We start from the raw sequence: 26,537 nt of genomic DNA, 5'->3' as shown, positions 1-26,537 counted from the left end.
TCCTTCAAGTCTATTCACATTTCACAGATAAGATGAATAATATGGTTTAATACTAATGATTGGTGTAGAAATATAGTCTATCTATAAGGAAGCATGATAAAAAATGAAAATGAATATTGTTGCAGTGAGAAAGATAATAATTGAGAACAATAATGCAATTTACCCTAGATGTACTAAGAATGAGATATTGTAGGATGTGTGGAATCTGCAGGCACAGAAAATAATTTATTCACAGGTTTTGAGTTTAGAAAGGGCTTTAGGTGTCTAACTATACTTCAAAACACTGGTATTGCCAAAACATACTAAGATGGAAAAAGGCAAAAAAGTGAGTGAGGCTATATAAACTATAGCCAGATCATGTAGGTACCATAGGTAAGAGTGATGAATTTAAATCTTTGTTCTATGTGCTATGAGAAAAAGTAAAGTTTAGTTAGTAAAAAGACAAAAATAATTTATTATGTATGTCAGTTTTTATATACATTTACGATGTTTTTGTTTGGGCTTACTATAAGCAGAATGTAAGATAACTATTTGTGTGCAAGTGATTTATTAAAAACGTGCTTTCAGGAAAAATTAGGAAAGGGCAGGAAAGCAAGTGGAGGAGAAAAGCCAACTTACATGACCATAAACTTGACCCATCTGAAGTGGATAATGAATTAAGACTTGGAGCCATCCCTCCTCAAGACGGGGGATCTAGGTATCACATAGTGGCACTAAGCAGTGGTGAGTTGAAGGCCCCCTTCTGGAATGTAATTCCCTGGCACTTCCTGCTCTCCTTGTATGTGGCTCCAATAGCTGAATGCAGTCCTCTGAACAAGTGCTTCAGGCACTCCTGTGGGTAGGAGGAGAGTGCTGAAACCAGGGGACACCCTAGGTTAGGCAGGGGGTCATAATAGGTGTGCCCATGAGCCCAGAAGATACTTTTCAGCATTATCACACTTAGTATGTACTTTTGCAGTACTTATTTCCCTGTTACTTTCTTTGGTATTGCCCCCTCATTGGCATTAAATTTTGACATGAAAAATACCATTAGTCTAGACTTTTTTCCATGGTGCTAACTCCTTCTTCTGGATCACAATAATATCCCACGTGGAAAAGTGCTTTGTGTCGTTCATAAAATTTTAATAAAATTTCCAGGCGATAAGATAGGCTCACTCTGTAGTCTTGATGACTTTTGTCCAGGTAACTTTGCCATATTTGCACAAAAGCACTTGTACTTTCTAACCTTTAAAGAGGCTTTTTTTCCAAAAACCTATATTCAAAATACAGAAAAGGGGAATGTAAAATAAATTTTAGCAAAAGTAAACCTTTTTTTATTGATAATAAAGTTGATCGTACTAAGAAAAAAATTCCTACCATGGCAAATGTAAGGTGTGATGTTTTTCTTTAAAATATTGATTTAAAGAATGTTCATTATGGTATTGACAACAAAGTTAAGAGTTGATATTTAACCATGAAATAATTCTTAAAAAAGTATTTAGACTGTATGCTTTAAACTGGCAGAGTTTGTGCCTTATATTTTTGTATAAGGGTTGTAAAGATTAAATATCTCAGATCTTTGAATGTCTTCCTGTGTTTTCTAATTCTTTGATTATTTACCTACTTATTGAGAGCAGCATGTGCAAGGGCTGAAATAGTGGTTTTTGAAGTGGGAAGGGAATTAGTTTCTTTACCTGAACAGAAGTCATTATTTTATTTTTGTTTTGTTTTTTACGTGAAAGTAAGGAAGATACAGAGACAGATTCCCTCATGTACCCTGCAGGTCTAGGGCTGATTTTCTACCCATGCTCACAACCAAGCTATTTTTAGCACCTAAGACAGAGTGTGCTGGAGCATGGGGGGTGCCGATGCATTTGAATCAAATCGAACCATGGCTGTGAGAAGGGAATAGAGAGAAAGAAGAGAGAAAAGGGAGGGGGGGTGAGAAGAGAAATACATGGGCACCTCTTCTGTGTGGCATGACTGGGAATCAAACCCAGGACTTTCACACTCTGGCCAACTTTCTACTGCTGAGCCAACCAGGGCTTGAACAGGAGTCATTATAGAACAAGGAATGTAATATTGCACAGAACAATCCTTACAGGGTTGGTTTATCACACAACTTAAGATGTCCCACTTGCTAGAGTTGTCAGAAGACTTCAGGTACTTGGCAGAGACAATATTCAGGGAAAGAGCGGCATCAACCACAGCATTATATAAACTCAGCCTTATCTTTAATTCTGCCTACCACCAACTCACAAATGTCTTCCCAAGGAAGATTACCCCCATTTTCATAAATAATGGTTACTAAAATATTTTACTGGATACCCTGGTAAAGCTAAATTTTCCCCTGTCAGAACAAGCATGCTTTATGGTCAATTACAAGAGGATTATACTCTCTTACAAGCCCCAGTTCACTGATCTCAAATCAGACCGGAAGATTATACTTGCTCAAGCCAAGTATAGAGGCCAAGGCTGTTTTTGCTCATAGTGTTGAACTTGATGGCTGCAAGTGGCTTGTAGGAGGTCATGGGTGAAAAAAAGGATCATAGAGATGGCAGAGGTAGATTGTTAAACTCAAGTCCTTGCAGTGAAGTCAGTGCTGCTGACCATGCTGATATATTCTATAAATGATTCACTGACCTCCACTGCAATCACATTTCAGACATTCAAGACCCTCTATACGCTCCCCTAAATGACCTTCCTTTAACATTAGAAATAAAGCGTCTAGAAATTAGGGGCTGTTCATCTATTTATCATTGTATCTCATTGGCTGAATCAGCATATGATATATCATAAGCAGTTATGCAATATTTGTTAAAATGAGAGAAAGCAGGAAGCAAACAATTAAAGAAAATATCAGGAAGAAAATAAAAAACAAAGAAAACACACTATTGAGTTCAACTGACTAATTCAAAGTTTATATGGAAAAATAATTTCAGATATATTATTTTGAAAAGAAAACATATATAGGACTTTGAATATATTAGAGTATATTATAAAAATATAATTTAACTGATATAGAATTAGCTAAAAACTAAACATGTTGAAAAACCAGTTAAGAAATCTCAAAATAACAATATTATGTAATACTTTACAATAAATCAATTATATACAAGTAAATAATTTTTAAATAAATTATTTTTAATATAATGTACTATAATATCTGTTTATATTACTAGGAAAGTTCTTAAAATATTTTAATTGCCTTTAGTTATAAAAATTGGTATACATGTAAGACTTAAAAATTGTACACCATAGCAATGAATATGAAGGTAACTCTCAGAAACCATGCATGACAGAACATTTTTAAGTGACAAGACTAATAAAATAAAGTGAAAACTGTAAGAGAAATGAGAATAGGTAGGTATATGGAAATAAAGTATGATTTTAATATTTACAGATTTAATGTGAGAATAGGTCTCTAGATCTGTAGGTAAATGGGTTGTTAAAACCAGTAAAATTATGAGTAGTTCTGTTGCATAAGGCAACATTTCTGTTTTGGATGAATCAGAAACCAAAATGACTTTCAAAAAAATCAGAGACTGAAATGTCTATGCTCAGTTTCTTCAGCTGAACTTCAACTTGGGGAAGATTGTTTTGGGTGGGGACAGAGTATTTGGAAAGTTTTTTGGAATCCCAATCTAAAAGAATAGAAAAATCACCCAACTATAGAAGCATGGGTATGAAATATGTGTCCTCTCTATATAGAAAGTTGGATTGTTAGGAAGAAAGAACATGATGCTCAAAGAGGAAGAAAAAACTTTAGCAAATAAGTTATAGAATTGCAATTTCCAAAATTATAAGTGTATAAATATTGTTTGTGCTTTATCTAGTATGATAATTATATATAAATTCCATGTTTTGTGACTATATTTTATTTTCTTTCAATTGAAAAATATTGATACAAGTCCAATGCATTCTAAAATATATGTTAACCTGACCAGGTGGTGCCTCAGAATATAAAGTGTTGGCCTGGAACACTGTGGACCCAAGTCCAAAACCCTGAGGACACTGGCTTGAGCATAGGATCAAACCGATGACCCATGGTTGCTGGCTTTAGCTTAAAGGTGGCTGGCTTGAAGCCCAAGGTCACTGGATTGGCTTTAGCCCCCGGGTCAAGGCACATATGAGAAAGAAATCAATGAACAACTAAGGTGTCGCAACTATGAGTTGATGTTTCTCATCTCTCTCCTTTCCTGTCTGTCCCTGCCCATCCCTCCCCACCTTGCTAAATAAATAAATAAATAAATAAATAAATAAATAAATAAATAAATAAATGTAAATATATATATTTGTAACGGATGAATGTTTTATAACAGATAAATATTCTGTGGCTTTAAATGTTTTATTTTAAAGAAAAATGTATTTGAATATTTGTTGGGTCCAAGTTCAGAAGCAACAGACAGAAGGCTGCGAGGCTCCAGGAGCTGGAAAAAGACACGAGGAGTTTTGGGCAGATAGGGCATACTTTATTAGCAGCGGCAGCGAGGTGCAGTACAGCTGTGGCACTAACAGCAGCCTGACGGAGTGTGGAGACATTTTATAAGTAAAATCACACCAAAATAGCACAAAGCCATGATTACAAAAAGTGGGGTAAAATGATCAATTACCTGAGGTGGGCACATATGCATACTGTCCCAGGCCTTTTTCCTTTAGTCATGCATGCCATGACCTGACATAGCTGACCTGTCCACACTGACTCCACCTTGTGCAGGCTGTTTACCAATTCTGGGGAGACCGGCTTACCTACAATATTATTATTTGAATACATTAAAAACTAAAAATAGAAGAAACTGATAAATGGGACCAGCCATGTATATATGACAATGAATTGCCATTCCAGGTCTAATATTCTTTTCTTTGCTAATTAATAAAATTCATTCTAATTTCCTTGGTTTAGAAGACAGCCAAAAGCAATTGAGCCACAAATTTTCTAACTTAATTTTCTTAATAACTGTTTTTATTTTTTAATTTTTAACTTTTTAAATTTATTGATTTTAGAGAGAGAGAGGAGGGAGAAGTGGGAAACATTAACCCTTAGTTACTTGTATGATCCTTGACTGGGCAGGCCTGGCATTTCACATCAGTGACCTCAGCGTTCCAGGTTGACACTTTATCCATTATACCACCACAGGTCAGGCTTAAACATTGTTTTTTATTTAAACTAAATAGCTGAAGCAGCCCTGGCCGGTTGACTTAGCAGTAAAGCGTCGGTCCCAGGTATGTAAGTCCCGGGTTTGATTTCCAACCAGGGCACACAGGAGAGGTGACTATCTGCTTCTCCACCCTCCCCCCTCTCCTTCCTCTCTGTCTCTCTCTTCTCCTCCCGCAGCAGAGGCTCCATAGGAGCAAAGTTGGCCCGGGCACTGAGGATGACTCCATGGCCTCTGCCTCAGGCACTAAAATAGCTCCAGTTGCAAGGGAGCAATGCCCCAGAGGGATGGAGCATTGCCTCCTGATGGTCATGCCCAGTGGATCCCGGTGAGGCGCATATGGGAGTCTGTCTGTCTGCCTCCCCCACTTCTCACTTTGGAAAAAAATAAATGAAATAAACTAAGTAGCTGGAGTAGAGATTTGGTATAAGATTGTCTGAACAAAGGTCCTGCTATTTCTAATCCTATAAGGAGAAAGAAGGAAGCTTACTTTCTTCTCATATAACCACCAATTTAGGATTTATACTTACTTTTAGCTGTATTACTATACAAAAAGTATTGTAATTTTAACTTAAAACTTGTGTATTGCATTCTGTTAATTAAAACTTAATGTTTAGGTTCATTAAGAGTATGCCACCACTAGATGTATTTTGACTTTGATTTTAGTTGCAGTACCTAAAATCAATTATCTATTTTTAAATTAAAACTACGTAATTTGAATTAAAATGATTATGAATGCATGTAATTTTCTGATTTGTCATGAATTGGTTATGTACACACACACATACACACACATACATTATTATTTATTTATTTACTTGCTAAAGAGGGACAGGAGAGGAGAGAGATGAAAACATCAACACATAATTGTAACACCTTAGTTGTTCATTGATTGATTTCTCATATGCACCTTGACCAGGGGGCTACAGCAGAGCCAGTGACCCCTTGTTCAAGCCAGCGACCTTAAGCTCATGCCAGCAACCTTGGGCCTCAAACCAACAACCTTTGGGCTTAAACCAGTGATCCTGGGATCATGTCTAGGATTCTACTCAATCCAGTGACCCCATGCTCAAGCTGGTGAACCTACGCTTCAAGCAGGCAATCTCAGGTTTTCAAAGCTCAGCATCCCAGGTCAATACTGAGGTCAACACTTTATCAACTTTTGCCACCACCTGGTTAGGCAGTTATCTAAAAAATATTTATCTAAAATATTCTTAAAGGTGGGTTCATATTTTTTATTTTAGTAAATTATAAATAAAAAAGTAAAACCTATCAACCAAGAATAATGATTTTTATTTTCTAATTTTATATTGATAATAGACATGTAATGCTCACTTTCTGTTTTAAGTTATAGTGTGCTGACTTGATATGACAACACATTTCATTTACTTTGGTTATTCACTACCAGAGGTAACTATAGGTTCATTCATTTTCTTTTTAGAAGTTAATTTTTCAGGGATCACATTTCATTCTTTTTAAAAAGTTTTATTTATTGATTTTAGCAAAGAGAAAAAGGAGCAGAGAGAGAAACATTGATCTGTTCCTGTGTGTGTCCTGAAAGAGGATCGAACCAGCAACCTCCGCACTTCAAGATGATGCTCTAACCAAGCCACCCAGCCAGGGAGGGCTAGGTTCATTCTTAATAACCATTGAGATAGTTTCTCATATGATAGAGCTCTTATTCCTAGATCACTACACTGTGAGCCATGTGCTGATACAGAGGTCTTAAAAAATGGAAATTAAAAAAAAATCCTCACTGGAATTTAGACAAAACCATCTTGCACAATGCTAACAGCAAAAAAACAAGCAAGATTATAAATGCAACATAATTGCAGCAAAGTAAGATAATTATATCGAGAGACTGTTCTCCTGTTTTATTGATTCTTATCAAATTTACCAGTAGATGTTAAACTTTAACTAAAGGGTGATCATTGTCATTTATTTCCCAGTTTAAAATAAGTGACTGCATTATCATTACCAATTAAATTGGGATTATTCATTGTCAGGAATACCTTTGGAGGAAAATAGTCCTGCATCTCTAATATTGCATTTTAGGGAGTCAGAAGATAGAGTCAGGTCATGGGAGGTGCTCTATCAAAATCACTCTGAGTAAGACAGAAACCTTGGATTACTGATTGTAGAAAAAAAATTCAAAAAATTGTTAGAGGTTGAAAACATTTTATTCTTTTGTCATTTCATTAGTTGCTTTAACTCAAAATCAGAGAAAAAAGTAAAAAAATAATGAGAAATCATTAAAACTAAGCACAGTGTTCTCAACTGCCAAGATTAAATACAGGGAACATTTTGAAATAAAGTAATATAACTTGACCCTGGCTGGTTTGCTCAGTGGATTGAGCATCGATCTGGCATGCAGACATCCAGGTTCAATTCTTGGTCAGAGCATACATGAGAAGCGACCATCTGCTCTCTCCTTCCCTTCTCCGCCTTCCTTTCCCTAGCAAGTGGCTCGATTGGCTTCAGCATTGACCCCCAGCAATGAGGATAGATAGCTTGGTTGATTCAAGCACCAGTCTAAGATGTTGCCAGGTGGATCCTGGTCAGAGTCTGTCTCTCTTCCCTTCTCTTAAAAAAATAATAAACTTAGTATATGGTAAAAAACTGGTTATAGAAAATGCAGTTTAATGGAAATAAATATACATCATTTAAAAAGCAATTCTTTTTAAAGAACTTTAAAGATTACAAAAAAGTTCAAATTTCCCATTTTTATATGGTAAAACTAAAATTCATATTTAAAATATGTAAATTAATGCTTCCTCTACAGTATCATACAACAATAATACAATAGAGATTATGCTAGTCTGTAGTATATTAATGTTAAATTTCATTTTGGCCAATATTTTATTGATAAATAATACATGCTTTTAATATTTTCTTTGAAATTCTAGTGAGTTTATGTAAATAATCTTGGACATATTATTAGGTATGGCATTAGGAGTCTTTATATACACTATGTCCATAAAGTCATGGTGCACTTTTGACTGGTTACAGGAAAGCAACAAAAGACAATAGAAATGTGAAATCTGCACCAAATAAAAGGAAAACCCTCCCAGTTTCTGATGATGTGGCAGCATGTGTGCTGTGCAGATGATGACGTAACACCGTTTATACAGTGGAGCAGCCCACAGCCATGCCAGTCGAGATATGGATGGTACAGAGGAAAGTTCAGTGTGTTCTGTGGCTCGCTAAATTCGATTCCTTGACCAAAGTGTAACATGAATATCGGCACGTTTATAATGAAGCGCCACCACATAGGAATAACAATACACGATGGGATAAGCAGTGGAAGGAAACGGGCAGTTTGTTGGAGAAACCCCATTCTGGTAGGCCATCAGTCAGTGACGAGTCTGTAGAGGCTTAATGGGATAGTTACCTAAGGAGTCCTAAAAAATCTGTGTGTGAGCCCACATCGAACTGCACTGAATAGGTATGAAACTGGGAGGGTTTTCCTTTTATTTGGTGCAGATTTCACATTTCTATCGTCTTTTGTTGCTTTCCTGAGACCGGTCAAAAGTGCATCATGACTTTACGGACACACTGTATATGGCTCCATATATATACATATAAGCTCTATCTTTATGCATATGCATGCGATGAGTCACAATATTACATTCTATTTGCTATTTACAGAATTCCTCTTCTGGTCCTTGAGCTTGGATGGTTGGTTGCTACTTTTTATTTTTTATTTAATGATTTCAAGAGAGAGAGGAATGTAGGTGTGAGATCAAGAGAGAGACAGGAACATCAAGCGGTTCCTGTATGTGCCCCTGATCAGGGATCGAACTGGCAACCTCTGTGCTTCAGGGTGACGCTCTAACCAAAGCTTGCTTTTTTTTAATTTTTTTTTTTTTTTACTGTTAGTGGATACTTTTAACAGGATGTAAAATAGAATTTTTAGATAGATTAATTTACAGAGCTAAAGACATAAAAATAATCCCACAAATTAAGTCTGCCCTAGATATATTCAAGGGCTGTGAAATGAGTAAGGCTCAATGCGTATTATAAGGCAGTCTTTAGGAAAAACTAAGTCTATTTTCCATACTGTTCCAAACTTAATACATTCTATACATTATTTATATTTCTTTAGACAGCTTTAAATCACTAAAAGTAATACTCTTGTATGGGAATTTCCATAATGATTACTGTTATTCAGTAAGTGAATATCCACAAAGAAATACAGACATTAACTCTGTTTTCACTTTATAAGGAAGAAGTTTCATCTACAGCATTGCAATATTAGTAAATCTTATAATTACCCATGTTTCTTGGATAAAATATATTTTAAATAAGCAATCTTCTAAGAGAAAAAAAAAAGGTGAGAAAGAAAAAAAGTTTAAGATACAGAGTCCAAATGTCTTTTTTTGTTGTTGTTGGGATCTGTGAGGTGGCATAAGAGAAGGGAAGAAAAACAATTCTCTTCTCTCTGAACTCTTCTGTTAGGAGCGTTATACCAACAAGAAATCTGCTGCTGTGAGGGCCCAAATCAAATATTCTTTTTTATTTTGGACAGCTTCAGGTTATCTTCATCAGCATCACTCTTCAGTATCAATTGTTCTGATTCTAATCAATAAGTCCCTGACTTCAATGACATAAATCTTTCCAAAAGGTTCAGCCAAAGTATCTCATTGTTTATATTGTGTTGGTACTTTATTTCACATTGGATTAATTTTTCTTTAATTATTTTTATATATGATTTGAGAGAAGGAAAGAGAAAAAATAGTTAATTTGTGTTCCACTTATTTATGCATTCATTGGTTGAGTCTTTGAAGTGCCTGACCTAGGATCAAACTCACAGCTGTGGTGTAACAGAAGGATGCTCTAACCAAATGAGCTATTAAGATGGCTTTGTTTTGGTTTTTTAGCAAGTTGTTCCAGCCAAGTGTGAGAGGATACCTTGAGAATCCAGACCATGATAATTCTAACAATCTCCTTTGTGTAAGACTTTTACTGTATTCCTTTAGATAAACTTTGACTTTTAGTTGAGTAAAATAAAGACACATATTTATATGAAAAGTATCAAGATTAATACATTCTATAGGGATTTCTGCAGTAACATAAATAAGTAAATTGTCAGTGCAACTTTGACTATTTAAAATTAATAACTTCTTTCCACATTTCAGGTAAGATTTTTAAAAATTTACATGTAGTACAATAAAATATTATTCTACAAAATTATACTAATTTTTTTATTTTTTATGTTCTGCTAAATATACATGTTTGTGTTTGAATTCTTCATGCAGTAAATTGAAATGTTGCTCCCAATCACCTATTTGTTTGCATTTTTTGATTGTTCAACCCTATATGTGAAAATATTTCCATAAACATAAAGACTGTGAGTTTTTGCAGATTCATTTGAAAAAAAAATAAACTGTAATAAAAATTATTTTGTAAAACCTGGATCATCAAAAATGCATTCATATCTGTTTTGAATTTTTATTTGTGTTTATTTTTAATTTTTTTATTTTTGACAGAGGCAGAGAGAGAGGGATAGATAGGGACAGACAGATGGGAAGGAAGAGAGATGAGAAGCATCAATTTTTTGTTGAGGTACCTTAGTTGTTTACTGATTGCTTTCTCATATGTGCCTTGACCGTAGGGCTACAGCAGACCAACTGACCCATTGCTTAAGCCAGTGACCTTGGGCTCAAGCTGGTGAGCTTTGCTCAAACTAGATAAACTCTCATTCAAGCTGGCAATCTTGGGGTCTCGAACCTGGGTTCTCCACGTCCCGGTCTGACGCTCTATCCACTGTGTCACCACCCAGTCAGAGGGGCCATTTGTGTTTAGCTTAACTAGGCCCATGCAAGCTTTGCATAATCAATTATCTCCTCTACATACTTAAACTATGCATATTTCTACATAGTTTCACTCTTTGAAAAATGATTTAATCAGAAGTCTTAAAATCCTGAATTAAGATTCAATAAAGGTTTCTTCCTTACTTGATTGCTTCATTGCAATTAAAACAGACAATCTAGGACTTTAGGTGGGGTGGTGGGCAAGGCAGCACGGGGAGTCGTCATAGTACACTGTCCAGGATCCAACCTCTGCACTCTGGGCTGTTAGGATGTTTTACAGGGAGAAGGATTTTACCAAAAAGCATTGATGTATATGTTAGGTAATCACAACTCTACAAATATTGGAAACTGGCCAGTATGACCTGTCTCTTTAATGTTTTAGCACTCTCTGTGTTAAAAAGACCATGCCCTATTCTATTGCCTATAATTAATTTAACAAAGTGCTACATTTACACTAAGATTTTAAAGTATATAGTAACTGCACACAGTTTTTATTCTTGGCTAAAGAAACAAGAAATTTTAAGATATTTACAACACAAAATTTATATCTGCAAAAGTTAAAAGACATGAATTTTATGCATTATATTAATATGAGTTTTCCTGATTTTTTTGTATTTATTTAGTGGCTTTTAGATAATTTTTAACATTCACAATAAATTTGGAAGCAAAATTTACATTTCTACATTATTCAGAACATTACTTTGTTATATATTCATGTTTGTAGCTATGCGTGTATCTGTGTGTGTTTGCATGTCTAGGTGGGTGTGCAAACTCTCTGGCTGTGTGTTTGCATCTGTGTGTGTAGTAGAATTAATTAAAATAGATACCAGACAATATGCATATTCGATACTATAGAAAACACAAAAATTTAATGATCGAAAGTAAAATAATGCTTAAAAATAAATATTAAAATGCTAAAATAATCTTTGTACTTTCAGATTCCTTTGTAAAAAAAAATTTAAAGTTAACTATTTTACCTTTTTTGTAGCTGTTATAAATTTCTTAGCAGAATGAACAAAATAAAGCCACTATTCTATTTTGAAAAATTCTGTAATATCCTCAAATATGTCAAATAATAATCTTTTTTTATCAGAATCATTTGGAGAATGAACATTAAATATACATAATTAGTATATATTGCTATTCTACTATGCAGTCATATTTTCCTTTTTTTTCAACTTGAAATTTGTGTGGCAGAGGAAAGCCTGAATACCAGTGGGATTTGAACTATAGTTGGTATCTCCAAGCATTGCTTTCAGAATTGACATTTTGCAGAAAATGAAGCAAAAACTCATTATGAAACAAATTATACAATTAAATATGAAGTAGCAGCTGAGAACTGTAAGGATTTTATGTGAACATCACAGCAAAGGTTGCTTAACTTTTTGGTACTAGATTTCCATTGGATTCATTTTCTGCTGTGGAGGATTCACAGTGGCAACTCAATTACTACTACTCATTGGGAACTTGCATTTCTACAAAACTTTCCTCTGCTCAAGTCAATTATGATAAAGCAGAAGAACAAAGTCCTTCACTTAGGAAAAAAGATATACTGCAACTCAATAATGCAGATTTAAAAGATCTGCTAGTTGTTATCTATTTGAATTTAAGCAGTACCTTATATATCATTTTAAAATTCATTGCATTTAAACTGTTGTTAAAATGGCACTAAAATGTGAACATTTACTTAAGATCAATTGAATGTATGTAATGTACACTTCATGATTTTTGCATAAGTATAAATGTAACAGGAAAAATGAGTTTCAGATTCAGCTGTTTGTAGCCATGAAAACTAATTATACAACACAGGTGCTGATGAGAAGGCAAGAGGTTGATTCAAGCATTAGTCACCTGAGAAGATGGAGGGGAACTGTCCTCAAAAACCCATCTTACTCTTCTGGAGCTGTAAAGGGTTTTTATAAGGAGAAAGAAGGATGGGGAATAATAAAAATGTAGAACAAAAGAATCAAAAAGAAGGGAGTTGAGAGTTCTTTGCTAAGGGGTACTAGTGCAAGCTAGCCCAGTTAGTTCAGATAACTCATTGAAGGTGACAAATTTCTCAGAAATAGCACCTGTGAAGTTTAGAGTCCTTTTTGTTGGTTGTTACAGGAACTGAAATTAGAAAGTAACTTATACATCAAGGTTTTTATTTCTTGTAACAAGTGTCCGCAGATTCTGACAGTCAGATTGTCCTCTTGGCCTTGAGTGAGAATCAGAACTGCCAGCCCCAGGTGGTGAGCACAGTATAAGGAAGGGTAGACTGAGATACACATATCCCCTGCTCTGGCTTATTCTTCTGTTTGGATATTAACCCTTGGTATCTGTCAACTGGAGGGGAATTGGCCTTCTAACTGTAACGAGAGCTTGGCCAGAGATGAAAGTAGAAAATTGATTATATACTTTTGATTTGTTACAGAATGCATAACTGTGATAATGAGTCTAGTAATATTGAATCATGGTTATAAGTGCTACAAACTACATTTCACATTTTATAAGAATTTATTTATAAGATTTCTTTGTTGGTACATTTTAATTCATTTTTATTTTAAGGAGAGTCAGATTAATGTCAGTAAAACAGTAATATAGCATATTTATTCCTGGATACATAAGTGATTATAAATATATCACATCTCTATCTTTGATACACATCTGATTTGAAATATTTTATATCAATATCGCTATAAGAACTTATATTTTCTAATAATGTGATCTGCTTTTCTTTTATTTAAAAGGATAACAAAATTAGATTCTATATTTGTTGAATAAAGCTCATTCATTTTGGTAAGGGCAATCAATATGGCACTAACAATACCTTGATTCTAAAATGAGCATTTTTTTTTCATTTTTGACACTTCTGAACTCTCAATCTGTTTACATTCAATTGCTATTATTACTATTATTTTGGTGTTTTCTTTTTCTCTTGTTATCAAATAATGGTATAATACAACCAATATTATAGTGAATTTTATTTTAAAATGATAAAATAACACTTTTAAAAACACTTGTGTATTATATTTAATTACTTAATTTAGCAAATATTTTCTAAATTTCATGCATATTCTGCAGTATGGTTAGCAATAAAGTTATTAGAGGCCCAGCCTTTATGGGACTCTGGCGCTAGTGAGAAAAATAATCAAGACAACTATTCAGTATAATATAGTGGTATAACATTATTCACTGATAGTCAGAAAATAATTTGGGGGAAGACAAAAAGTATAGATCACATAATAACAATGTTTTAGCATTTTAGGGCTTGAAAGAGTGACATTCGCCCTGGCCGGTTGGCTCAGTGGTAGAGCGTCGGCCTGGCGTGCAGAAGTCCCGGGTTCGATTCCCGGCCAGGGCACACAGAAGAAGTGCCCATCTGCTTCTCCATCCCTCCCCTCTCCTTCCTCTCTGTCTCTCTTCCCCTCCCGCAGCCGAGGCTCCATTGGGGCAAAGATGGCCCGGGCGCTGGGGATGGCTCCTTGGCCTCTGCCCCAGGTGCTAGACTGGCTCTGGTCGCGACAGAGCGATGCCCCGGAGGGGCAGAGCATCGCCCCCTGGTGGGCGAGCCGGGTGGATCCCGGTTGGGCGCATGCGGGAGTCTGTCTGACTGCCTCCCCGTTTCCAGCTTCGGAAAAATACAAAAAAAAAAAAAAAAAAAAAAGAAAGAGTGACATTCAGAAGAGAAAATTATTAGTCCAAAGGCTCAGAAGTGATAAATGATCACTTTATTCAAAGAAGTACCAAATAACTTAAAGCTATGGTAAAGGGAAGAAGTAATACCAGTAAGGAAAAAAGAAAACATATCATGAAGATATTACACGTCATGACAAAGTGCTTGAAATTCTATGACAACAGGGAGCTGCAAAGTCAATTCTGTAGGGGAAGTTTTACTGGATGTTTGTCCCTAAAAAAATTATTCAGGCTTATTTTAGACTCTTTAATGAATTGAAACAAGCAATTATTCTAGTCTCTTAAGACCTTCCATTTTTAGAAACAATTTTTGAAATTATTTTAATGATACCTAGGAGGCTTCAGTTTTGCCATTTCTTTTTCATCTTCCTAACATGAATCTCCCAATTTTTAAACTAGAGTTTCTTTCTTTTATTTATTTATTTATTTTTTGGTCTCTCATGTTCCAAATTATGTGCCATATACATATTTTAAGTTTTTGATAATAGATGAACTTAATACTATACTAGTAAATATTTAATAACCAGATAGCATTAGAGAAATAAAACAAATTTAGAAAACCCTGAGTACAGCATTTGATTATTTCTTTGATGTTAATAATTCCAAACATTGATAACTTGAGCTCACCAATCTTCTATCAATAAATGCACATTTGAACCATTTTTAACTTCAATAGGAAGCCCAATATACAATACCACTTTCTGTATTAGTTCAGTTAATAATAACAATAGATAACATTCCTAATTCAGTTTGAATGTAATTGACAATTGTCCAATTATTCTCTTGCCCTTTAAAATATAATTTTTCAGTTTCCGTCATGAAGAAGATTGTGAATTTCTCAACATTTGGAATTCACTTGCTTTTGACTGAGAGAATGTGGTAGAAGTTATTCTGTGCCTGTTTTGAGCTTAGGTTTCAAGAGTCATTGCATAATTTTGTTGTCTATTTTACCCCTTTTTCTTCATTTGGGAAGTCCGCTAGATCAGCCAGCTGACAGATATTAGAGACACTAGAAGAGTTGAGTCATCGGCCAAAATTAAGCACAAATGACCAGCTCCTAGCAAACCCACCGTCCAGAAATAAACTCAGGTCCAGCAGGGACCAAAGCAGACCAGATTCGCTGAAGCACACAATACCCTATAGAACACTGAACAATAATGGTGATTGATTTTCATCAATTGACCCATTAAGAATTGCTAGCAATCCCAAGTGTGATATCCAGAATTTATGCGACATTGGTCTAGAACTCATGCTTAAATCTTTTCTTTCTCTCTTTTTCTACACATACACACTCACATACACTCACAAAGAACTCATACACTTGGTTGACAATTTAAGGAGTTGTTAGACATCATTTGACTATCAACTGCTCCTATATTTAAAGCGTTTAGCAATATTCTTACTGTTTTTTTACTTGTTTTATATATTTACATTGCTTTTATCACCTATTTTCTTCTCATAATATTGTATTGAATTTATTTAGTGACACTCAAATGATTTTCCCAAATATGTAAGCAAATTTTTGAATGAAAAGCTCCCTTCTCAATTGCAACTGCAGGTTCAGCTGGCACGTGTTCAGGGAAGAAACAAATGAACAAATGAATAAATAAGCCTCCTTTTAGAAGTTCATTTTTTAGACTCTTGCTCTACGTATAAATAAGTTTATGTCATCACATAATTTCAACAAATTCTGTTGTTATTTGAAACTGCCACTAGATTGGAGACAATACAGTACATGGACCTCATAGCATAGAAATTTTCTTGGGGTTGGCAGGTAACTTAGTGTCGATCTAAATCTTTCTGTAATTAATTTACCCTAACCTGAGAGTTACTCAGTTAGGTGGCAAGTGCTCTAACAGCTCTTAAGTGCTTGACCTGTGACCACCAATTTGTGGCTACTTCCAAGATTCCCATTTCATTAATCTTTATCTACAAAAAACCAAGACAGATAAATGTGCATTTTAATACTATATTAGCAGGAAACCAAGAGATGTTACTGTGTCTTGGCCTAGAGAAGGCCTTGTGCACCTCAACAGCAATTCTCAGCTTGGAACCCTGTATGAGGGAAAAGATTAAACCAGCTGGCTTCAACAAATGTGGCTGCAGACTGTGGGTTTTATTTAAGTGAAGAATGGCAGCTGACATGCTAGTTACCATGTATACCTTGGAATAGAATTAAGAACTTGGGGTTTCCACCAATTAATGAAAATTATGGCTTGAACTATCAGCAGCTCCCAACATGAAACTGACTCGAAAACAAATTAGATTGGGAGCTCAAAGCAGTCAATGGAACTATGAACCAAGGAGAACTGGAAAATGTCACGAAAGACCATGAACTTGTTACCAAACTAAAGGGTGTTTATTTGCCTGCATACACCAAAACCCTATACAATGAGAACAGGAGTTTGTAGCAAAGAAAGTAAAGATTTAGTTTTAGGAAATGGGCCTGAACTTAGAGTCATAGGTGTGCTATTTCTGTAAGACCTGGCTCTCTGATCGTGTCTAAGGAATGGATTTTATAAAGTAAAACTTATTAATCGTGGTGACAACAGGAGTTAGGGCTATGGTTTCTATTGATTGGTCACCACTAGGGTAGGCGATATTTGATTGTTGCATCTGGTCCATATACTGAGGAAGGAATAATGGCAGGCCCCCTCCTCCCTGAGAAAGAAGAAATTAGAAGAATACAGGGAAAAGGAGCCAGCAGGGATAACTGAGACAGCCAGTTATAAATTAACTGTATCCCATAGTTCTCTAAATGGTTGCTTAGAGTCACTTACAACACAAAGCAAGAGAAGCAGGATATGTATGTAGCTATGACCAGTGATCTGGAAACTCCTTCTCACTTGCTAACCCCACTGGAATTCCCCCTACCTTCTCCTTGAGTCCTGGAAAACCTTAAACAAAGAAATCATGTGTCCATTGGTTAGATACTGTAAAGGTATATAACCTGTGAGAAAGTCTAATTCTGGGGCCTGTGTTTTGAAGCTACAATGTCATGTGCTCCACCAGCTACTAATAATTTCTCCTTCTTTCATTGTTTAAGGTATCTGAGTGTCCTACCTATGTCGGGTCACTTCCTGCTACAATACCAGCCATTACTTTGCTGTCTGGTTTCAAAAGGGTGTTGTTGGGAGGGTTGCTTTGCCTCTCTGGGTCTGGAACTGAAATACAACCAAGGTCAGGTGTTATATTTAGTTTAACTAAAACTCTACTTCCATGGCCAATAGACCTAAAAACTTTATACCTAAAACTGATACTGACTAGAACCCAATTGTCCTGAGGGCTTCATGGTTAAGGAAGTGTATAGACAAAGAATGAGGAGGCAGATAAATCAAAGTGTTGGATGAGACCAGTTTGAATAAAAAAAAAATGAATGGAAAAAAGGTCATATTAAAGAAATCAAGTTTTATGAGATTACAAACTCAAAGGGTTTGAGGGCACCACATCTGCATTTCTTAATGTCTTCAAATGTCATCAGAAGTTTGTTTTGGATCTTATTGCTGCCACTAGATCTGTTAAAAACTAAAACTTGACTGGATAAGTTTAAAGGCCTAATTGGCTTTGATCAGTAATTTAATGAATCTCTCCTCATCTAGCAAGTAAAAAGCAGCTCCTAAGAGTTGTACAAAAGGAAAGGTTTTTCTAGGCAGAAGGGGGCAAAAAATGAAAGTTTCTAGCAAAAAATGAATTGTTTCAGGAAAGTCACTTGCTTTGGGGGAAGGGCAGGGGTCTATCATGCAGATTACCTCACTAGTGCTGATCAAGTAATTTCAGATTCGCTGATTAAAGGTTACAGTTCTGGGAAAGGCTGAGGCTGCAAATAGATTAGATATTAAATTTAGTTTGCACACTTGGAGCTTAGCACAAGTGACTACATTTGGGGCCTGTTATCTCTTCTTTTCTTTAATAGTAGCCATAAAGTAGAAAAGCAGTTCCAGTGATAAAAATTGGTACAAGATAAGAAGCTTCTGTCTTCCAGACAAATGCTTGGGGTCTCAGAAGTTATCTATAAGTGTTTTCGTTTTAATTTATTTTTATTTGGAGGATGATTTAAAATTCACTTTGAGTGTGTTCTACATGATTTAAAGAACCATATTTTAACAAAATAGTCCCCAAGATACCTTTATATCTTTTGATACATATTCATTTATGTCATGTAGATTGTGAGGTAAGCAACCCTAAAGGGGAGGAATGTTGGGAAAACAGCTGTGTTGGGCCTTCTTACCTAGAATTTGCATAATTAGTGCATGAGCACGTGGCACCACTACATGTATATAGTCTATGTAAGGCTAAAGGTACTTGCCCTCAAGGCAGATGGTGGACTGTGATTGCCTGGTTGGCACTGTGACAGGTGTCTTCTGCAATGGTCCCTGTGTGAGGAGTGAGGTGCATTACATAAAGACTACAGCCACAGCACAAGTTATACAATAAGTACAATAATTACAAAGGTGCCCTTCACAATGTCTCCCTGAGCACTCTGCTCAAGGAGTTAACTGAAGGCCCACCTCTAGCCTCCTACCCCTCAGTAGGTTGGAGGGCCTGTAGAGTACAGAGGTATGTCCATTGAAGCCATAAAGTGTCCGTGTTGTGTCTTTGCAATGGGATGAGAGCATCTTCAAGAATCAAGAGGGCCTTCCTCCATCAAAGTCTCTTGTAGTACTGTCCATAAGCGACATATCCATCCAGAAAGAGAAATGATCACAGTCCAAGACTCCATTATACTGCTCAATGATCAGTCCATGATAGACAGCCCAGCTGTCTGTGTAAATCACCCAAGGTGAAAATTCATTACAAGCAACTAGCCACACAGTTCTCTAATAAGAGACCTCAGTGCCTTTCCATAAGTGCTCTGTCCATTGCCTCAAGCCCCATCCAAACCCCCAGAGGTCCAACCTCACAGAGTCTGGTGAGGTCAAACACAGTCAAGGTCTCTGCCACCTTGACCGTTCTCTGAACTGCTGGGGGAAAGAAGCACCTCTTATCTACTAAGGCCAGCACCTGCTGCACATTAGAAGGGGACCAGTGGATTGCCCACTCCTCATGGGGCCTCTACCGCGACCCCGCCTGTCCTCACTAGATGGGTTCCTTAGCATTCCCCTTATTCAAACTGGGATAATGGGTCTAGGGGATCCTTCTCTCCCACAGCTGTTTTCATCATATAATCCTGCAACTGTGCAACTGAACACAAGCCATTTTTCTTGGCAGCTGTTGGGGCTACCTACTTTCTTCATTATTTCAGTGGCTGAAACTTCTGTTCTAGCTCAAGTAGACACCAAAGCTATAAAAAGATTTTATTAAACTTGCCATCTAATTCCTCTTTGTCTACCCCAGCCTCACTAACATCTACTTGCACCTGTGTTTGGGTAACCTTTATAGGCCTGTTCCTCTTGATAGTCAGGGGTGGGGTCACTACATGTAGCAGCCCTCACATTTTGTGCTGCCTCTACCTTGCCCAAATCCACTACCATTTGTGTAACCACATTGATGGGCTTCCCCACATAGGGGTTCAAGTTAGCCACTAGTAACCCAAAAAGAGCTGATGGGGCACTACAGAGAATAAGGTCCTTGATCCCTGTCATAAACACTTCTTCATCTGGTCCACAGGACCTCAAGTTGAAAGCAACATTATTCATACCTAGTTCCCGGAGGATTTGCTGCAGCTACATATATGACTGCCTCTAACTCACTGTTTACTTTCTGGCAAAACTCCAGCATTCTGCCAGACTGTAGAAATTGCAGACATCACCCATTCTAATAGGGTATGATTTACAAGGTTGTTATGGCAGTTCAGAAGATGCTAACTCAAGGAGGAGTGTATGGTAATAGCAGACCATTTGTCCATCTCTTTTCCAGAGATCATGATGCTATATACCCTTATGTCTCACAAACACAGCAACCAGGCTGCCAGGGGCTCAGTGGGTTTCTGCCTGAATTTTGCACCCAACTCCATCAACTCCGCCTGGGTGTAGGGCTGGACTACAGAGTGCTCAAATAACTGTGGAGGGGGTTGTGTCTGCCCCTGAGGCACTCTTGACAGCTTGGTTTTTACCTTCTGGAAGAGACCATGACCCAGGCTCTGAGCCTGCGGATGAAAGTTTCAGCCTAAATCTCCTTCTCAGTTGAGGAGGACTTGGAAACACCTGCCCCTGCTGACAATGAGCCACTCTGCCAGCACAAATGCATCTCTGTCTTCCACGCCTGCTTTGGCTCCTGTGGTTGCCAGTTCTTGGCCTAAAGCTGGAACTTGAGCTCTTGAACCTACAGTTGTTTCTCTAACAACGGTCATTGCCAATGTTCAGGTTCTAGGGCAAATTGAAGCTCATAAAACCACAGTTACTTCTCCAGAGATTGTTTTAGTTCCAGGTGCTATTGGTGTTCAGCATTTCAAACTGAAGCTCTCTAAAGCAGCCAATCTCTTTTTCCAGCAACTGTTGCAGTTCATGCTGCTGCTGATGCTCAGTCTGCAGCTCATCCTGGAGTTTTTGACCTTGGGCAGTCCCTTGCACAGAGAGCTTTCAGTTTCTTTTCACAGAGCTATAAAAGATCCCCACCCCACAGCCCCCTAAAGGACGGCCACAGAAAACTATATACTGAAGAACAATGACCACTGCTTTACCCCACCCTTCAAGGGTGTTTGTGGTTCCATACTGATCCGATCCAAATCTTGCCCACTACCCCAGATGTAATGCTGGTGGCCAAGACTAGGCAGGCCCACATAGATTTGGACAGTTGGTAGAGGAACTGCAAAGCCAGAAAGCATCGGGCCATTCCTATTTAATAGAGTCTCACATCAGCAGACAAGCAAAGAGGCAGCAGAAAACCTTCTCACAGCAGCAGGTGAACAAACAGCAAAAACGGACCTTCACAGTTGCTGCCAGGGAATCCTCCACCAGTGCTGAGGGCAAGCTCCCATAGCCTTACATAGACTATACACACATGGTGCTACTAATCAGGCAAAGTACAAGTGAGCAAACCTAACACACATGTTTCCCCAACAACATACTAATAGAAAAAAATCAAACTTCATTCAGGAACAAAGATTTCAGAATGAGTGAAATACAAGTGGTACAAGGTCATACTGCACTAATGAAAGTTTCACAAGCATGACACTAGAGAAAAGAAACAAAAAAATTTTATATTAGAAAGGCTTAATTAACTCTAAATAATCTATAACTTAACAATGATTTAGCTTTAATTATGAAAAACAGCCATCATATTAAATCATAATTTTATTATAATTTACTATATTTATAGTTTTTATATTAATATAATTATATAATTTAATATTACAATATACTGATGATCATATGGTTAAAAATTGTTGCTATCATTTTGCATGCTTACCTCAGTGATTTATATAAATAATTTATGTAAAAATGGCATCAAGTTTGAGAAATGATATTACAGGCAAGGTAAACAATTTAGACAATTTAAAAATATTACATATTATTTCAGATAATAATTATGGGCCATATGATAAAGACACATGTTTTTATATGAATTAGGAAACTAAGATCATTCAAGCAAACTTTCTTTGCTGTATTCTACCATTCTTGGCTATGTTCAAATCCCTTTGGAATGCAAAAAACCTTAATGAAAGCTATAATTAACTAGTTAGGTTTTTATAACTGAGATCTAATTATGAGTTTAGACATTTCCTTGTCTAACAAAGAAAAAAAGCATCGCTACTGACAGCTGCACAGCTATAAAAGCTGAGAACTAAGGGAGGGAATTTGAAACAGCTATGACATCGTCAGGGTAAAACCCTGCTGATTTTCTTATGTAAGGTGAGAGAAGAGGTATCATTAGCACACAACAAAACACATTCTTATGTATGTCTTCACCAGTCCTCCTAGGCTGCAGAATTATAACTGCCAACTTTTTAAACAAAGCCTACTTGTGTTAGAATTTTACATAGAAGGCAGTGTATTGAAATCACAAAACTTCTCTGGGGAAAGAAATAAAATCTCTACACTGTTTTTGGGTTTTTAGATATGGTTAGATTCTTCCAGTTTGCAAAGACAGTTATGTCAAAGAGCAGAATTTAAAGGCAGCTCTGTAAAGATTTGATAAAGTAAAAGTACTTTTATAACATTGAACATTAGCCATTAAATGTGTATATTTTTTATTAAAAGACATATGGTAAAGTTTAGTAAAATTATTTATTGATTGATCTTTATACCCCTTTAACTATAAATTGAAATATATTTTATGGTCAAACAGAGCCAAATAGTTTTATATCTATATTCTATATAGATATTTAGCTATATGTTAGTTATATAGATTTATACCTATGTATACTGCTTTATTATATAAAATACTTGACAGGCAATATTTGATTATAAATATATGAAACAAAGAGAGAAGGGGAAGTAGAAAGAGTACTTTCTTTACACTTTAAAACCTTACCACTAAAAAATTAAATTTAATCAAAGAAAATCAGAAGATCTAAGATTGAAATGATTTCACTTTAATTAGTTCTTTTTCTAAGTTCATTACACAAGATACACTGGCAATTTGTAGAGTTTTCCACCATGTGGCTTCATTGATATAGTCATTTAACAAATGTATACAGCACAAGTAACATGTAACAGGCACTACATTAGAAGCTTGTCTTTCAAGGTGATAAACCAGCACTGGCTGGGTTGCTTGGTTTGTTAGAACATCATCCTGATCACCAAGGTTCAAGGTTTGATCCCCGGTCAGGTCACATACAAGAGTAACTAATGGATCCATAAATGAGTGGAGCAAAACATAAATATTTCTGTTTTTTTATCTCTCTAAAATAAATAAATATTGTTTTTAAAAAGTGACAAACATACAAACAGCCTCATATTCCTTTTAGTCCAGAGGGAAAGTTGAACAGTGAGAAATGTCAACAAAAATATATTTTACTTTATTAATCCTAAATTGCATTTTTAAATTTGTTCTTTTTTTATTTTTTTGTATTTTAACATGAACTAGTCTTTGTTGTCTGATTAATGGTGCCTTTCTGTTGCTGTGATGCAGGCAGCAATCTTTCAGTAGTAGAAGCAGAAATCAATTGCCATTGTCTGCTTCTGGGCACACTGGGTCGGATTGTTCACATGTCATTATATTAGTACAGTCAAATGTTCTATTTGACAAAATGTCTTAGACCTTTTAGCAGAAAAGAATTTTCAAGCACAGCAATGACTGTCATTAATTAATAAACCTGTTTAATTAATTATTTAAGTTAAAGGGAAAAGAATTTTTTTCACCTTGCCAAAGAGAAGCAATGTCTGCAGAGTTGAGAGGAAAAGAAAAGGACAGGGACCAGATGGCTCAAGTTCGTAGAAAGTAGAAATGATGATGGAGACCTACCTACTTGGTGTTGACTCAAGTGTGTAAAGTAAAGAATAAGCTCAAGCCTAACCAGGTGGTTGCACAGTGGATAGAGCATCAGTGTGGGATACAGAAGACCCAGTTTCAAAACCCCGAAGTCGCCAGCTTGAGTGCGGGCTCATCGGGCTTGAGCACAGGCTCACCAGCTGGAGTGCAGGTTTGGTGGTTTGAGTGTGGGATCATAGCCATGACCCCAATGGTTGCTGGCTTGGGCTCAAAAGTTGCAGGTTTGAGCAAGGGGTCACTAGCTCAGCTGGAGCTTCTGGTCAAGGCACATATGAGAAAGCAACCAATGAACAACTAAGGTGCTGCAAGGAAGGATTAGATTGATGCTTCTCATCTCTCTCCCTTTCTGTCTGTTTATCCCTATCTGTCCCTTTGTCTTCCTGTCTCTGTATCTCTCTCTCTCTCTCTTTCTCAAAGAATAAGCTCAAGTGAAAGCATGACTACTTGTTATTGCTGGTTGTGGATCCAGAAAGCTACCCCCATTGTACACAGGACACTTCAGGATTATTTGAAGAAGGAATAAGTCTTGGTTATTGATTACTTCTGCTAAAATTAAGAAAGTGCCAACCCCAAGACATGCAAAGTGTATGGCAATGGTTCAGTTTAAGATTCATGGTATAGTAATACTTGCAGAGTTGTTTTTTTTTTCTTTCTGAATTTGTCTGAATTTCTCTGCTATTGCCCTATAATAGAATAAAGGGCGATAATGCATGGAAAGCATGAATAGTGTTAACTGTGAATCAAATACTACTTAGAAGAGATGAACTGTGAATTCAAGAAAGGTTTAGGAATATCTTCACCAATTTATTTTTCTTATAATTACTTTTTTATATGTAAATGAGTGGTAAATGTTAATTAATATTCAAAGCATTGTTTTGAAAGTTTAAATAGACAATTATGAGTAACATGTAAAGCAAAATCTATATCTCCTAGCAAAATATAAAAACTTCTGAGTCTTCCAATCAGATATAAACTTAATAAAATATATAATAATTAATGCATCTGCTTAAAGCAAACAGGATAACTGATAAGACTGTAAACTGGGGGTGCTTTACAAAAGATCATTAGGCAATGTTTCTAATAAAGTGACATTTATTGTGATATTTAAAAAATAAGAATAGTTTGAATTTTGCAAAAAATAGGTTTACCGTAGAATTTGCCCATACTGAGCTATTTCTGAGGGAAATGGGATACTCAATAATTAGGTTGCTGCTGTATCCAGAATAACCAGTGAACATAGTCACACTAAACAAAAAATAAAGAAGTTTGTACCAGGCAGAGAAAATGTAAGATAATGAGAAATGCTTTAACATGTAAGATTCATGTAAGACTGTTTGCCTGGACTGAAACAAAATTGGAGAGACCACTATTGAGATGCGATTCAGGTGGTAAAGGAGAAAAAATCAAGTAGACCTTACTAGCCTAAGGTAGAGTCCACATTTATTTTAAGTGCAGTAGAAAAGCATTAAAGTTGAAAATAATATTATCTCATGGTTAATGTAAAAGTATTATTCTGGCTAAAGGAAAATAAATCAAACATGCCAGTAAAAAACTGAAGCACATCATATTTGGAAATAGAAGGGAGATTATTGCAAGAAGAAAGAGTTGCTGAATACAATTACTGTGCAAACATTTAATGAAACAAGGTAAGAGAGGTTTGCCAATTGATTTGGCAATAAGGTACTAAAAAATATATATATGGTGAGACACTTTGAAGTATGAGAGTGAGAAGGCACCTCACAGACCCCTAACAGCTGACTATGTAATTGAAAAACTGGCTAATAAGAGAAGATTGGAAAAAAAGGTAAAAGAGGGAACATAAATGTAAACTTTCAAAAAGTTTGTCAACAGCAATATGTGTGTATTCTAGGAACCTGAGGTTGCTAAAGACTGAAAATATAACTAGCTATAAATGTTTGAGAAGTTAATGAGAGAAAGTAATATTACAAATAAAAACTAAAAGATTTTGGGTATCCCTGACCACCGGGAGAATGGCTCTCAAAAGATGTTGCATATATATGCATGTGAGTGGTGACAGTGATGGTTGTACAGGGAGAAAGAGGCTGGTGAACATTAGTCAATATAAGTAACAGACTGTGACTCAGGTTAAATACTCCCAGAGACTGTGTAGAAGAAGGTTTTGCATTTACCTACCAATTTACCTGTCACTGACTCCTTCACTCCACAATGAGGGGGAAGCCAGGAATTATCCAATCGATGTCTTCACAATAGAACAAGGAGTCTCTCTCATAACTTACTAGAGTTATATTAATAATGAGGATGAATGTAAGACATATTTAAGCCAGTTAATGTCTAAAAACATGAATGTTCAATGCTTCAATATACCTGAGAGAATGATGAAATCTGTGGGAAGGAGAGGGGTGAAAGGGAAGGTATCAATGGTTTGATTTGAACAATTTAACACCTGGTTCTCTGCCCTAATGACCATTTTAAATATAAAAAAGGATATACTTAAAGGTAGTTTATTAATTCATTCATTTAATACTTATATAATATAAGAACAATAAATAGAGGTACA

The 26,537-nt window shown here is 36.1% G+C and overlaps 1 pseudogene; it reads right to left on the bottom strand.

Annotated features, from left to right (window-relative positions):
- The window catches only part of LOC136319515 (RWD domain-containing protein 1-like), a 79,472-nt pseudogene extending 59,210 nt beyond the window's left edge, over nucleotides 1-20,262 (bottom strand).
- Between the last annotated feature and the right edge of the window lie 6,275 nt (nucleotides 20,263-26,537).

Source organism: Saccopteryx bilineata, chromosome 1 (genome assembly GCF_036850765.1).
Source record: "Saccopteryx bilineata isolate mSacBil1 chromosome 1, mSacBil1_pri_phased_curated, whole genome shotgun sequence".
In the NCBI taxonomy this organism is placed as follows: Eukaryota; Metazoa; Chordata; class Mammalia; order Chiroptera; family Emballonuridae; genus Saccopteryx; species Saccopteryx bilineata.
This window is presented reverse-complemented; position numbering and strand designations above follow the sequence as displayed.